General features: G+C 44.4%; 1 protein-coding gene across 15 annotated transcripts in view; it reads left to right on the plus strand.

Annotated features, from left to right (window-relative positions):
* Positions 1–12,496, plus strand: part of FBRSL1 (fibrosin like 1) — a 508,757-nt gene that overhangs the window by 468,063 nt on the left and 28,198 nt on the right. The window lies entirely within an intron of this gene.

The raw sequence follows: 12,496 nt of genomic DNA on the forward strand, positions 1-12,496 counted from the left end.
CATCACGGGAGGCAGTGGGTGCAGGTACGTTCATCCTGCCTGTCCTGCAGCTGCAGGGCTGGGGTGCCAGGGGGCACAGAAGCACACAAAGCAGCAGGATGTGCCTGCCATCTGAGCAACTCCCACGGGTGCTCAGTAAAACCACGGGAATCTGACTTTTCCTCTCCTTCTATTAGTTAGAAATGATTTTTCTCTCCTTTGAAGGATTCCTACCACCTGTTCCTGTCAGCCAGCAAGATTTGCTTTAGAAGCTCATCTTAAAAAGGGAGAAGGGAGGGATGGGGTATTTCAGGAGCCTTGAACCACTGAGAGTTTGCCTTTGGAGATTCACAAGGGAAGAGCAGGAACTGGGAATGCTGTAGGGAGGTATTAAATGAGGCCCTTTTGTTTCACTCCTTGTAGAGCATGAAAATGCCCAAGGCATGAATACTCTGTTCAGATTATTCTTGAACATTTAAATGTCTGTTCTGGTAATTTATAAAACGAAGGGGAGGGAAAAGCCTTACACAAGGAAGAAAAGGGAGACCTTTACTGGCATCCAGCACTGGTATCTGGGGAGTTGTTCTCTGCTGCTGTGGGAACAGGGGGAGAAGGTGGATTTATCTTGTGGATGCAGCAAAGCTTCAGTCCCCAGAGATGTGGTGTGGCATCAGAGAGGCTGACTGCTCCCTCGGTGTCTTTCTCCTCCTTTCATGATGGGGAGTATCCTTGCTTCCTTCCTGCCACTCGTGGTTGTGTTCAGTCTTAAAAGAGGACAGGATTTTTCAGAAACATGCAGCACCTAGCACAAGGGGAATCTGGCTTTGGTTTTAACAAATTCATGGGAAGAAACATACTCATTCAGAGCAGGTTCTCCGAGCCTCTGGCAGGCTGAGAGCTCAATGGGAACAGCCCAGCTCAGAGCCAGCCTACCTGCAAAACAAAGGGCTGAGGAGAACCCTCTTAAAAACACAGGAATACTAACTGGCTGTGAGAGCTGGTTCCATCATTTCCCCTGCTTCCCATCTCTATATATAAAATAATGGGTGCTCTGTCCCTCCTGGCCTAATTCCTGTTTGTAGAGTGACCATAAGGTAGAATGTGATAGCCCCCAGTCATTGCCATTAGCCATGAGCATAACCTGTAACGAAAGCACTGTTGCTAGTGTTCTTCTTGTGGCAATTACCCCACTGTGAGGTCCACAGCCAGTGCTGTGAGGTCCACATGGACCAGTGCTACTGTTTTCTGTCTTCTGGGAACACTGACAGAGCAAAGCAAATATAGGTCACTTCTCTGTTAGGGTGAGGAATCAGGAGGATGGTGTGGATTTTATTACTTTCAGATATTTGGGCTAGAGGCTCTCATGCTGTCAGAGCTGAATCATCTCTCAGCCAGTTTGCACGCAACATATGTGATAGATTTTGCAAATGAATATGTTAATGTGGGAGGAGGTGGTTTCCCCTGAAACCAACTGCTGGCACTTTGGAGTGTTGTCCTCAAAAACAAAACCATATTGTGTCCTCAAAACCAGTGGCACCAGCCCTTGGATTCTGCCCCTTGAGAGATGAGGCATTTCATTTGTAATCGTTGAATTGATTAACCATTTCGGGGTCCATTAGAACAAATGAATTTCCCCTCCTTGCAAGGATCTGGGATGTCATCTCCAATTAGTTTAATATGAGCAAAAGTACCTCAAACCATTGCTGAAGGGCTGAGATGAGGAGCTGCATTGTTGCACTTCTCTGTGAGCCTCTTTGGTACAGAAGCTATAAATTGCTTCTTACTGTGCTAAGATTTCCTATCAGTCGCAAATACTTACTATTTCTGAGCATTCCCTTGTGCAGAGGGCAGCACTCCTCCAGCCTGGGGGATCTGGAGTTGATGGGGAGCAGGTGGCTTTGGGTAGAGATGGAAAGGCTCAATTCTGACTTCACAGAGAACTGCTTGTAAGGAAATACAGATATAATGAGTGAATGATGTTGTCTGCTCTGCTGATGTAGAGCGGAAACTCTCGAGAATTAGCTTGGACCCCACTTTCCCCTCCTAATGTGCAGGAATCTGGGAATACAGGAATTTGCCAGACTCAAGTAGCTGCTTAGTACTGGACTCTAGGCTTGTTTGTGTTTGTGCAGTTTGGAAAAACTGTGACATGGAGAGGACTTGAAGGAAAAATTCAGAGTGAATTCAGTGGGATTGTTGGTACACATGGCAAACATGTAAAAACAAGAATATAAATTATGCAGCAATTACTGTCTTGGAAAAGTATCTGCAGGCTAAGCCCACATACTTGTCTCTTTTCTTTCACCCAATACTGAAATGAAAATGTGCAGCAGTTTCAGACCAGACTATTCCTGTGATTATCTTTGCAGAAGTCTGAGCCTGTACTTGCTTGTTGCCCGAGACAGAGGTTAGATGTGGCAGTCCCTGCCCAATTCCATCTCACAGGGTAACGTGGGGGTTGTGAGAGTGGCTTTGCTGGGAAGTGGGAGAGCTCAGAGCCATGTGCTGCTGGGGCTCCTGCAAACCACAGGCAGCAAAAAAGCCAAATACCTCAGTCAGTAGGGCAGAGAATATTCTCCTGAGTGACTTCCCTCACTACAGTGAGTAGTCTCATGCATGTCAGAATCACAAGAGTTTTCCATGGCCCTGACAACCTGCTGCAGATTCCATCCAGCAGCTTTGTGGAAATTGTGATGATCTTTGCAGGGCCACTGCAGTGTATGTAAAGGGACCCCAAGGAGTCAGTGGGGAAAGGAGTGTAGAGCACACATTTGGGTTTGCAAGTGCTGAATGACTGTTCCAGGCTTTTTACACATCCAGGCTGGCATCGCAGCAATCCATGCTGCCTTGCATCCTCCAGCCTTGTAAGACTTTTTTCCACAGCCATAAACCCTCACACAAGAAGAGATTCAAGGGTACCTTTTCATTAATAGGGTGTGATTCCATTGCAATGCATGGCACAGTGTTCCTCTGTTAGGTCTTACTAGATGCCAGATCATACATTATCCTCCAACATATCCAGCACTAAAATATTTCCAAAATTTCTACTGCCCATTGAAGAATTCACACTTCATCAAAGGAGGAAGCTGGAAGGAGCTTTGCAGCTGCACTTCACACACTGAGATCATGCTGAAGGTGTTTTCCTTCTGCAATGTAGTGAAGTGTTCTTTTCTTTGCCTTAACTGCATACCAAACCACTCTTTCTTGTTTAGCAGGAAAAACCAATCATGCCTCACGCTTTTCTTCTCAAGCATTCTGCAAAGCCATCCTTCACGTGCTGTTGCATTCTCAAAGTGTGGTTCCTATTGCACCAGGTGGGACAGAAAAGATTTTTCTGACCATGCAACACCTTCCACTGTGGGGAGTGGAAACACAATCACAAAAAATCAAGGATTGAGAACTGAAGTGAAGGAAATCTCCTCTGTTCTAGAACTTTTGTTAGCAGTCGTTAATAAGTGTGATTCACGTGCAAGACAGTCCAGTTTTCTTGATAGGGTGTGTTTAAAGGAAGAGTGAATTTTTTCAGTCTTAAAAAGCAAAAGGCCATCTGTGACTTCCTGATGCTGTTTTCAAAGGTTTTTTGCCTGTGCTGTGCTGTCAGTAGCTGTATTTATTCATTGCTCACTCTGTGAATTAAAATGTTGAGGCAGCTCCTGACATGCTTCTTCCAGCGCATCCTTTTGGAGTGAATATTTGGTTGCCATAGGGACCAAATCCAAAGGGCACACACCATTCAAGTAAATGTTCCCTGATTAACAACTTGCAGCTTGTCCTTTAAATATTTTAATTATCCATGATGCAACTGGAAACGTTGTTGAATGTATTCAGACTGTTAGTTTCAATATCTCAATTTTTTAAGATGCAATTGCAGCAGCTCAGGAGCTGGACTTTGACCATGCAAAGAGGAGTGAGGCCTTACTGCTTTTGAGCTTGCAGGAAAATTCTTGCAGTTTCTCTTCATCTTGACCCTACATTCTCAACCAAGTTAATGGAAAGAGGTGCTACTGCACAACTGCTAGCAGAATGGAGGCAATTCGGTAACAGCTCAACATGTTGGTTTAGGGTAGTAAGATGCTGCTGCTAAATGCAGGGAAGGGATCTGCCTGGAAGGTGCCTCCTTGTGCCTGGAATGAAGAGGGAGGGCAGTGGGAGACAGCAGGGTATGAGGAGCTGCTGGTTGGAAAGCAGTGGCCCCACTTGACAAGCACTCAACCTCAAGTGTTGTTTTCACAAATTATGAGCATATTAGCACTAATGTGACAGCAGCTACTGAGCTGTGAGGGCTGGACATAACAAATAAACAAGATGGGATTTTGCTAATTTGTGCATGGTCAGTCACTCCTCTTGGTTCCTGCTTAGCAGAACTCTGTCACCTTGCAGCACAACTTTGCATTCTCACAGCTCCAGCCATAACATCAGGTACAGACCTCAGTCACGTTACTGAGACTGTTTCTGAACAGATCTGTTTGTTTAGGGAGGAAGAAAACTGTTGTTTGGGCTCTTTCTGCCTCTGCTGCAGTGGGGAATAGATAATCTCCCTGCCTTCCTTTGGTAAGAGCTGCCTGTGTGCCTGGTGGGAAGCCATGGTAAGACCCCAGCAGTAACACTGCCCCTCTACCTGCTGCTTTTCTGGTGTTGCCTGGTCTGATGCCATGTTTCCATGACAGCAGCAAGGGGAAGCCGCAGGAATGTGACACCCATGGTAGGCAGGAGCCAGTGGCCGTAGGCTGAAGAGTAAAGTATGGACTCGTCTTGATTAGCTCTGTGGTGTGGGTCCATCACCACTTAATTGGCTGCCAATAGCTGCCCTAATGAAGGATGATGGATGGGGCTCCAGGGCTGTGGGAAGGGGCCAGCCTGTCAGAAGCAAGAATGCTCAGAAAAACATCTCTCACCTGGAAAGGACGGAGAGCCAAGAGCTTGAGCGCGGACAGTTCTTCTTTCATAGCATCAGGACAAGCATCAGTTGTCTTCCAAGGCAGAGGGGGGGATTTCTGTGATCCTGCATACGTTTGGCTGGTTAGGGCAATCATCTGTTCCCAGCAGAGATGATCTGGTGTTTCAGAATGTTCTTTCTTGCCTTTCTCTGGTTTTGGTTAGCAAGTGTGCTTTCTCAGCCAGACGTTGACTTAACTTCTCCAGGCTGGAAGATCCAAAAGGTCATTCATGTTCCTCCGGAAAAGTCTCACTTTCTGATTTTACTTTAAATCTTTCTTTGGGAGTTTGGAGCTCTCTGATGTCATTTTAAAAAAAAAATATCAAAACCTTCATAAAACTGTGCAGATGAAACAAAATTGTTGTCTTAGCCCACACAGGGTATTATGCAGCCTGGCAGATCCCTTCCTTGTAGCAATAAGAAAAGGATTTGGCATTTAACCTCTTGAAATTAAACCAGAGTGTGAACTTCAATAGTTCAATCTTATCAGGGCTTTGCTAGAATAACAAATTGTGAAAAAATGTAATCATGTCTCCAATGTGACCTTGGCAGATCTGCCTCTGTGATGTGAGAGATTAGGTAACTCTAAGCAGATGTCTGTTTATTTTGAAAATAATAGTTATAAAATCTTTCTTTTCCCAGTTTGTTTGCACTGCCTGTGAAGGATATGACAGAGAGAATTGTGGTCTGCATGGAACTCTGTGTAACAAGCTGCTCTATTATGCTGAGCAGTAATTGCTCTTGGAGGTTTGAGTTATCGATCTATTGGTGGGGGTTCAATTTCAGTGTAAAGACCTGTGTTCATGATTTAATTGGAGTGATTAATAACTCACTCGCAGGCTAGATGGGAATCGATATGGATTTGAAACAGCAAAAGTAGTACATTTTCTCTGGTAATGTAGTAGTTGATGGTTTATTATTTGCCCTTGTTTGCCTAATTAAAATCAAAGATTCCTTGGTTTATAACAGTTCTGTCTGTTTAAAAGCTTACAGCTGGAGTTGAGGATGTGTGCTTGCTTGCTTTCATATTGGGGCAGTGTCTTTCTAAATAACTTACTTACCTTGTTGTTTGTCTGCCACTCAGATTAGATGTACAACAGGCCATCACACATAAAAAAAACAGAACAAGGCAAACACACCTTTCGTATATAACTGCAAGAAGCTTTAGTAATGATTTCTGGCCAGGGAAGTAGCGTGGCTTCTACGTCACTGGTTTGTAGGCATTCAGCATCTGCTTAGGAGCAGTGCTGAAGAGATTCAACCCATTTGATTCACCATTATAGCCCTAGATTAAAAAGCCTGTATGAAACTTTCAATCTCATTACAACGCCAGCATCCACAGTAGGTGCTTTAGCTGCAAATCCAGTTCCAGCTTTGCATTAAGACATTGCTAGAAGCAGCATTGCTAGGAAAATGCAGTGTGACTTACTTTGGGGGGATTTGAATGGTGATCCTTCTTTATGCTGTGGCCCCAATCCTTGTGTTTGGCACCCATTTTCATTCAGCTCCTGCAGCTTTGGTGTGTCATCATGCATGCTTACAGCTAACATGCCTCGATAGAGCATGGAAAGCTCTCAAATCTCTAGGAATAAAACATCCCATTAAAGAACCATAAAGCAGCAAATAGGCATCAAGTCCATAGATCTTAATGCTGTTGCTCCTCAGTTTCTGCAGGAGGGGGTGAAACCTTTCTGTGCTTCAAACTTTCTCAACAAAGGCTCTTACCTACAGAGCTGCTGAGGAAAACATTGTGTAGTGTGTTTGAATCTTTTTGATTTGAGGAGTTGAGTAAGCTTTCTGGTAGACAGCAGATACCTATGTTCAAATTAATCCTAGCGATGGCAGACCTTTTCTTATTGATTAACATTCACAAACATCTTGGTATGTACATGAGCCACAGACCGAAAACACTAGCCTGGATGGAAGTGTTTTAATTTTAAATAGGTACTTCTTTAAGAAATCTTTCCTACCGGTCCTGGAAGAATCAAAGTAAATGTAAATTTGCCATGCTTGAGTTTCTGACTGGGGGAGAAACTTTAATCATACTGAGAGTGGGAGATGCAAAGCCCTCGAGGTGGTCGGAGTAACCTGAAGCCCTTGGGCTGCATCAGCATTGCTGGAGTGGTGGTGACCAACACGTGGCCAGAGCTGGCTCTGGGGAGTGCCCACAGGATGTGCCCATGCGAGTGCAGGAGAGAGGAACTCTCTGCTCAGGTGTGCTGCTAACATGGAAATCGTGGAGCATGTCAGCCCTTCATTCTTGGGAGTTGCTGGCTCTCTGATAAAAATGAGAGCTGCTTTCCGTGTCGTGACACATGAAAATGACTCGAAGATATTGCACTTTTAAACTTGGGCACTTCGGGAGGGAGGGTGGGGGAAGACACCCTTGGAAGTTAATTCTGAGGACCAAGCTGACAGCTTTTTGCCACTGTTGCTTTCTTCTAGGTTGAAAAGCTGAAGGCTTGTTACAGCCCCAGCATACAGCAATCTAGCAGGTTAAATGACTTGGGCAACACAGTTTATTAAAACTGGCAAGTGCTCGCTCCAGTTCTCTTCCTGATAGTCAGGGCTGCCTGGGAGAGTAATTGATAGTGGCAGCTGTTCGGAGGGTGTTTCAGATTGCGGCGGGGCGATGTGACTTGACAGACAGCTCTGTACAAATGAACTGAGTGATAGGGGACGAATCCAGACTGGGCTGGGAAGCCGCTTCCCACTCGGGCTTGGGAATGGGCTGTGGGAGCAGCGCCGGGAACAAAGGCCGGCTCCACGGCCGCGCTCGGCAGTGCGGGTTCAGAGCCGGGCTCCAGGGTTTGTGCTCACACTCAGTTTACTTTTCTCTGTGAGAAAACACTGTAATTTTTTGTGGAAAATCCACCAGGAGCCCGTGATGTTCAGAGGAGCCCATGGCACAGGAGAACATTGTTTTCACACAGCCTAATGTGTAGTTCTGCTGTCATGATGGAAACTTGGCCTTTGCTTCTCAGTAATGTTAAAAATCGTTGTGTTGCACACCATGGACCCTTCCAGACAGTAGTTTTATGTGCAAGTCTCATGTCTTTATATCTTATCTTGAGCTGATTTGCATTAAAATAGGTGGAGGAACTCTGTGCCCCCTTTGTTGGGGAGCTTGTGTGCTGTAGCTCTGCTTGCCTTACCTTTGCAAACAGCCTAATTGCTTGAAGTGTTAAGTAGTGCTACCCTCCTAAAATGCAATGAAAAAGCCATTTATATAAAAGCAAAAGCCATCTAGGGATAAAGAATTAGCACTTAAATATTGATTTTCACTTGTAAGCACTCTACCAGTGTCAGTGTTATCGCTGTCAATGCAAAATGCTTTATTCTCTCTTCTGCTTATGATATGTTGCATATCCACAATACATTATGCAGAAGCCTAAAAGTTCAATTTAAAATAAATAAATTTAAAAAAAAAAAAAAAAAAACACACAAAATGTTCACTGACATTCATTTAGTTATTTCTGTTGTAAAGTCCTGCTCTTCTTTAGTTGTTCCCCTGGCTGATGCTTCAAAACTCTTCTCTGGGACTCATCAGCTCCCTCTGAAATTCTCAGCTTCTTGCCATGTGTAATTCCTGTGGTGGTGCTTTTGTAGCGTTTCTTGCTGGAATATGGAGCAGGGTTCACCACAGCCAGTCTGGCCTGCGTCTGTTTTCAAGGATATGTACAGGGCGGATAGATGGGCTACAGATGGTGGTTGTTGTGTTTCTTGGGAAATTGCCATTGGTAAAGATGTCATTGATGGATGTAGGAGAGGAATTTCTTTCTCACATCACCCCATCACCCTTGCTGTTTGAATGCAACAAGGGAGACTGCAGAGGGAGGCTGCAGAAAGACGTCTGAATGACTCCACTTTCCTTTTTTTCAAGAGACAAAGGAAAGGCGTGCAAGCAAGATTAGATTATTTCCAATCACGTTGTACGTGTGTTGACAGTCCCCTTTCAGCAGCAACCAGCAGCTTGCAAAGAGCAAGAGGCAGGGCTGGAACTGCTGTTGCCCTAAGTACTGTTTGTATAACACAGTAACTGCTTATTGGAGTTCTCAAAGCAGCCTTTACATGTTTAATCCCTTGCACTTGAGCTACTCTTAATCAGCTTGAAAGCAAATTCCTGTAACAGAAAGGTTTAATTTGTGTCTGGGACTTTCCGTATTGTGCTTAGCCTGCAATGCCGTGTAGTTACACGCTGGCAGGCATGTCACCCTGGGCAGCCTTGGGGATGGGCAGTGCAGGGTTATTCCAGTCATGGATTCAGAATTCAGGCGACTTCCAGATGGGGTCTTGGCTGATGGTCTCTCAGGTTTGGGTAACTCCTCCTGAAGAATGCTTTATACAGTAATTTAAGCTGTAGTTGCCTTTGGGGTTTCCCTTAAACTTCACCTCTGGTTTCTGCAGATTTACAGAGCAGTAGCTAAAGCTCTCTGTGCTTTTAAAAATTGTTACTTTTTTTTCTTTACTTTTTTTCTTTTCTTCTTGAAGTTGGAATTGGATGTAGCCCAAGATGTAGGGAGGTTAACATTTTGCAACACTCCAAATGAACAAATTAGTCAGTCAGGGAGGCAAGAATTACTAATCCGAGGTTGTTGGAGGTTTTTTTCTTGTTAGAGTAGATTCAGCCTTTTCTTCCCTGTCTCTCTCGCTCAGTCATCATTCATCCCCATGAGATCAAGACATGTTTCACTGTGTGTTCATTTAAGAAAACCTCTCAATGGAAGAAGTCCAAGGTGTTTGGTTAGAAAATAAACAAAAGTTGGCATACTCAAAAGGGGTAGCGCTCTGCACGGTGGAGAGTGGCAGATGTGATCCAGCCTTCCCGTAGCATGGCTGGAACATGAATCATTACAAATGTCAGATTTCCTGTGAAGGGACAAGCTGAACTGACATGCGTTCAGGTTTAATTAAGGTTGAATTATTGGAGCTGACTGTCAAGTCTTAGGCAAATTGGCTCAGCCTGTTATCATTAAGCATGAAAATTACTCTAGGACTTGGTAAAAATAAACACATTTCTGCCTCTAGAACGTTGTGGTGTGGTCGGGTGAGTCTGTGTTTTTGTTGGGGCAGTTGTGCTCAGCTCCATGGGTCCATCTGCTCAGGAGGGCAGGATTAGGAGCCCAGGAACAGAAATTTCTGAAAGGATCTCAATGCAACCTGATCCAGCTTGCACAAAAGGGAATATTTGCTTGGTTTCCTTGGGGTATTTCCATATGTGAGCAGCAATCAGCCTGGTCAGAGCTTGGGCACACAAGAGTGTAGTTCCCTTCAGAGCAATATTCAAGCATCCTGCAGAGAAACTACAGAGTTTGAGATCCTGATCAGAATGGGCAACATCTATCATTAAAATCATTAAAATTAACTTTCTGCGGGATTTCAGGAAAGATAGCTCAGAGACCTCCATGTGTGCATTGCAGCCATCAGGAGGAGAAATGGCAAAGTCACCAAACACCAGAATTCTCCCATTCCTGTGTGGTGGCTGAGAAGGCTTGGGGACTCTACTCTCTCACGTTTTTCCCCTCTGGCCCATGAATTTGCATCATATCTTTCCCTTCTCAGTGCTTCTGCTTTTGTGCAACACGGCTGCAAAAGGAGAGAAGATGCACTCTTGCCTGTAGCTTTTCTGGCAAGGGGGAAAACTGGCATGTGGGTATTTTCACTGTTGTCAAGAACAAAACACAAAAACATTGCACTACTGCATCCTGGGAGATGGAAGTTGGCAGCAGGAACTAGTCATGTACCCCTAGTACTAACAAACACAACCAGGCTTGGCTGGTCAATTCAGTCAGCAAGGGAGCCTGAGCTTTTGCCTTGAGAAAATTGCAGATGAGAACTAATGCTGAAACCACAGGGAATCAGCAGTTGCACATAAAACTGGTCAAACAGCTGCTTTTAATGTGGGACTTTATTGATTTGTTTTGGATCTAATTGACTTTTTACTCAACTAACTTTTGTGGTGCCAGTGTGTTTTGAATATACACCATTAGTCTACATTGCCTATAATTACACAATATGAAGTTTAACTCTGTAGGAGGAAGCCTGTTGGATGTAAAGAGCTAATGGGCTCTGAGGAAACCTATGCTCAGGAATGAAACCCAATTGCTTTTAATGGGCAGCTCCTGAAAAATAGTGGAATCTACAGCTGTGAACACACTTGCTCCAAAATGCAGTGTGGGGAGCCCTGGCTTGACTAGGCAATGACAATTTTTCAATCGTTAGTAATAAAATCTGAGGAAAGTTTACAAACATAGGTGGCATTATAAAAAATAATGGTACGCAAGAGCACTTAGAATTTAACTTTAAAAATAAATTCTAAATAGCATTGGAACCAAGTCTAGCTACATCTCACAACCACGTTACCTGGGATGCATGAATTCATATTTGAAAAAGAAATTCACTGAAATGAGAGTTAGCCTTATATTTATTGTAGAGAATAATTTAGGATCTCCAGACCTTGTGTCAAACCTGTAAAGATATATAAGGTGCTGGAAAGTACAGTGTTGATAGTACTTGCTGCCAGCCAAAACACTGGTGTTTGGAAAGGCTTCTGTTCCTGTTACTTGTGGGTTTGAGGCCCCAAGACCTCAAGACATTTTCAGCTGATAAATATAGTTCATATGTTTCCATTCATCCTCTTCTCACATTCTGAATTTATACATATGCAGTGATGAGCTGATTGATTGATGGATGAAGGAAATGGTGCATTGGTGAGAGTGCAAGCAGAGCCAGAAGCAGTGTGGGAAGCTGCCTTTTATCTCAAGGAAGGAGATGCCATCACCACGTGGGCATTCTGGGTACAGAACATGAGCTGGTGTGCTGCAGGCTCTGATTCATCGCTGTCCTCCTCCCATCCAATGCCAGCATGGTGGCACTCAGGCTGTGGAAGGGACAGTGGGGACTCTGGCCTCACATGGGCTGGTTCACAAACTCCTGGCCAGAGCATCTGCACGTCCAGAATTAGCTCATGGTGTGTGTTGTGTGTTATTTCCACACCCTCCTACATCAGGAACTGGCTCAGTCCTTTGAGGAGACGGGAGAATTTCAAAGGTGGAATTTGTTTGTGAGGGTGTTGGGAGCATGTTAATGAGTGTAGGTAGCATCTCTTGCGTGTCTGCAAGGCAGCGAAATGCAGGCAGCCCCCAGCACGTGTTGGTGGGTAACAAAAGCATGTCTCCTAAAAGTCAGAGGTGCTGTGCGTTCACAGTGGAGGGTGTGAGTGTGAAACACACCAACAGTGTTAGGTCCTGTAGCCCATTAAGAGCTTTTCTTGTAATTGTGGGTATGTGTGCACTCAAGGATACACAGATTAGGGCGAAAAGGGAGTTACAGTGGGAGTTGAATTGCTTTCATGTTGGTCTTTTCAGCTGTCTTCGACCTTTTGGATACTGGTTGATCTGAAATATCTCTTCTTTCCTCCCTTTTTCCTTTCCAGCCTTTTAACTCTTTGGGATGCTTTGTTTAGCTTTATTATGAAAAATGGCAGAGTTTGGCACCATAGAAAGAGTAATTCCATATGGAATTCTCTCTGTAGGTGCATTTTGCAAAGTTGCATCATTCCTGATAGTTTTGGCATGCCAT

The sequence above is a fragment of the Aphelocoma coerulescens genome, chromosome 15 (genome assembly GCF_041296385.1).
Source record: "Aphelocoma coerulescens isolate FSJ_1873_10779 chromosome 15, UR_Acoe_1.0, whole genome shotgun sequence".
Classification (NCBI taxonomy): Eukaryota; Metazoa; Chordata; class Aves; order Passeriformes; family Corvidae; genus Aphelocoma; species Aphelocoma coerulescens.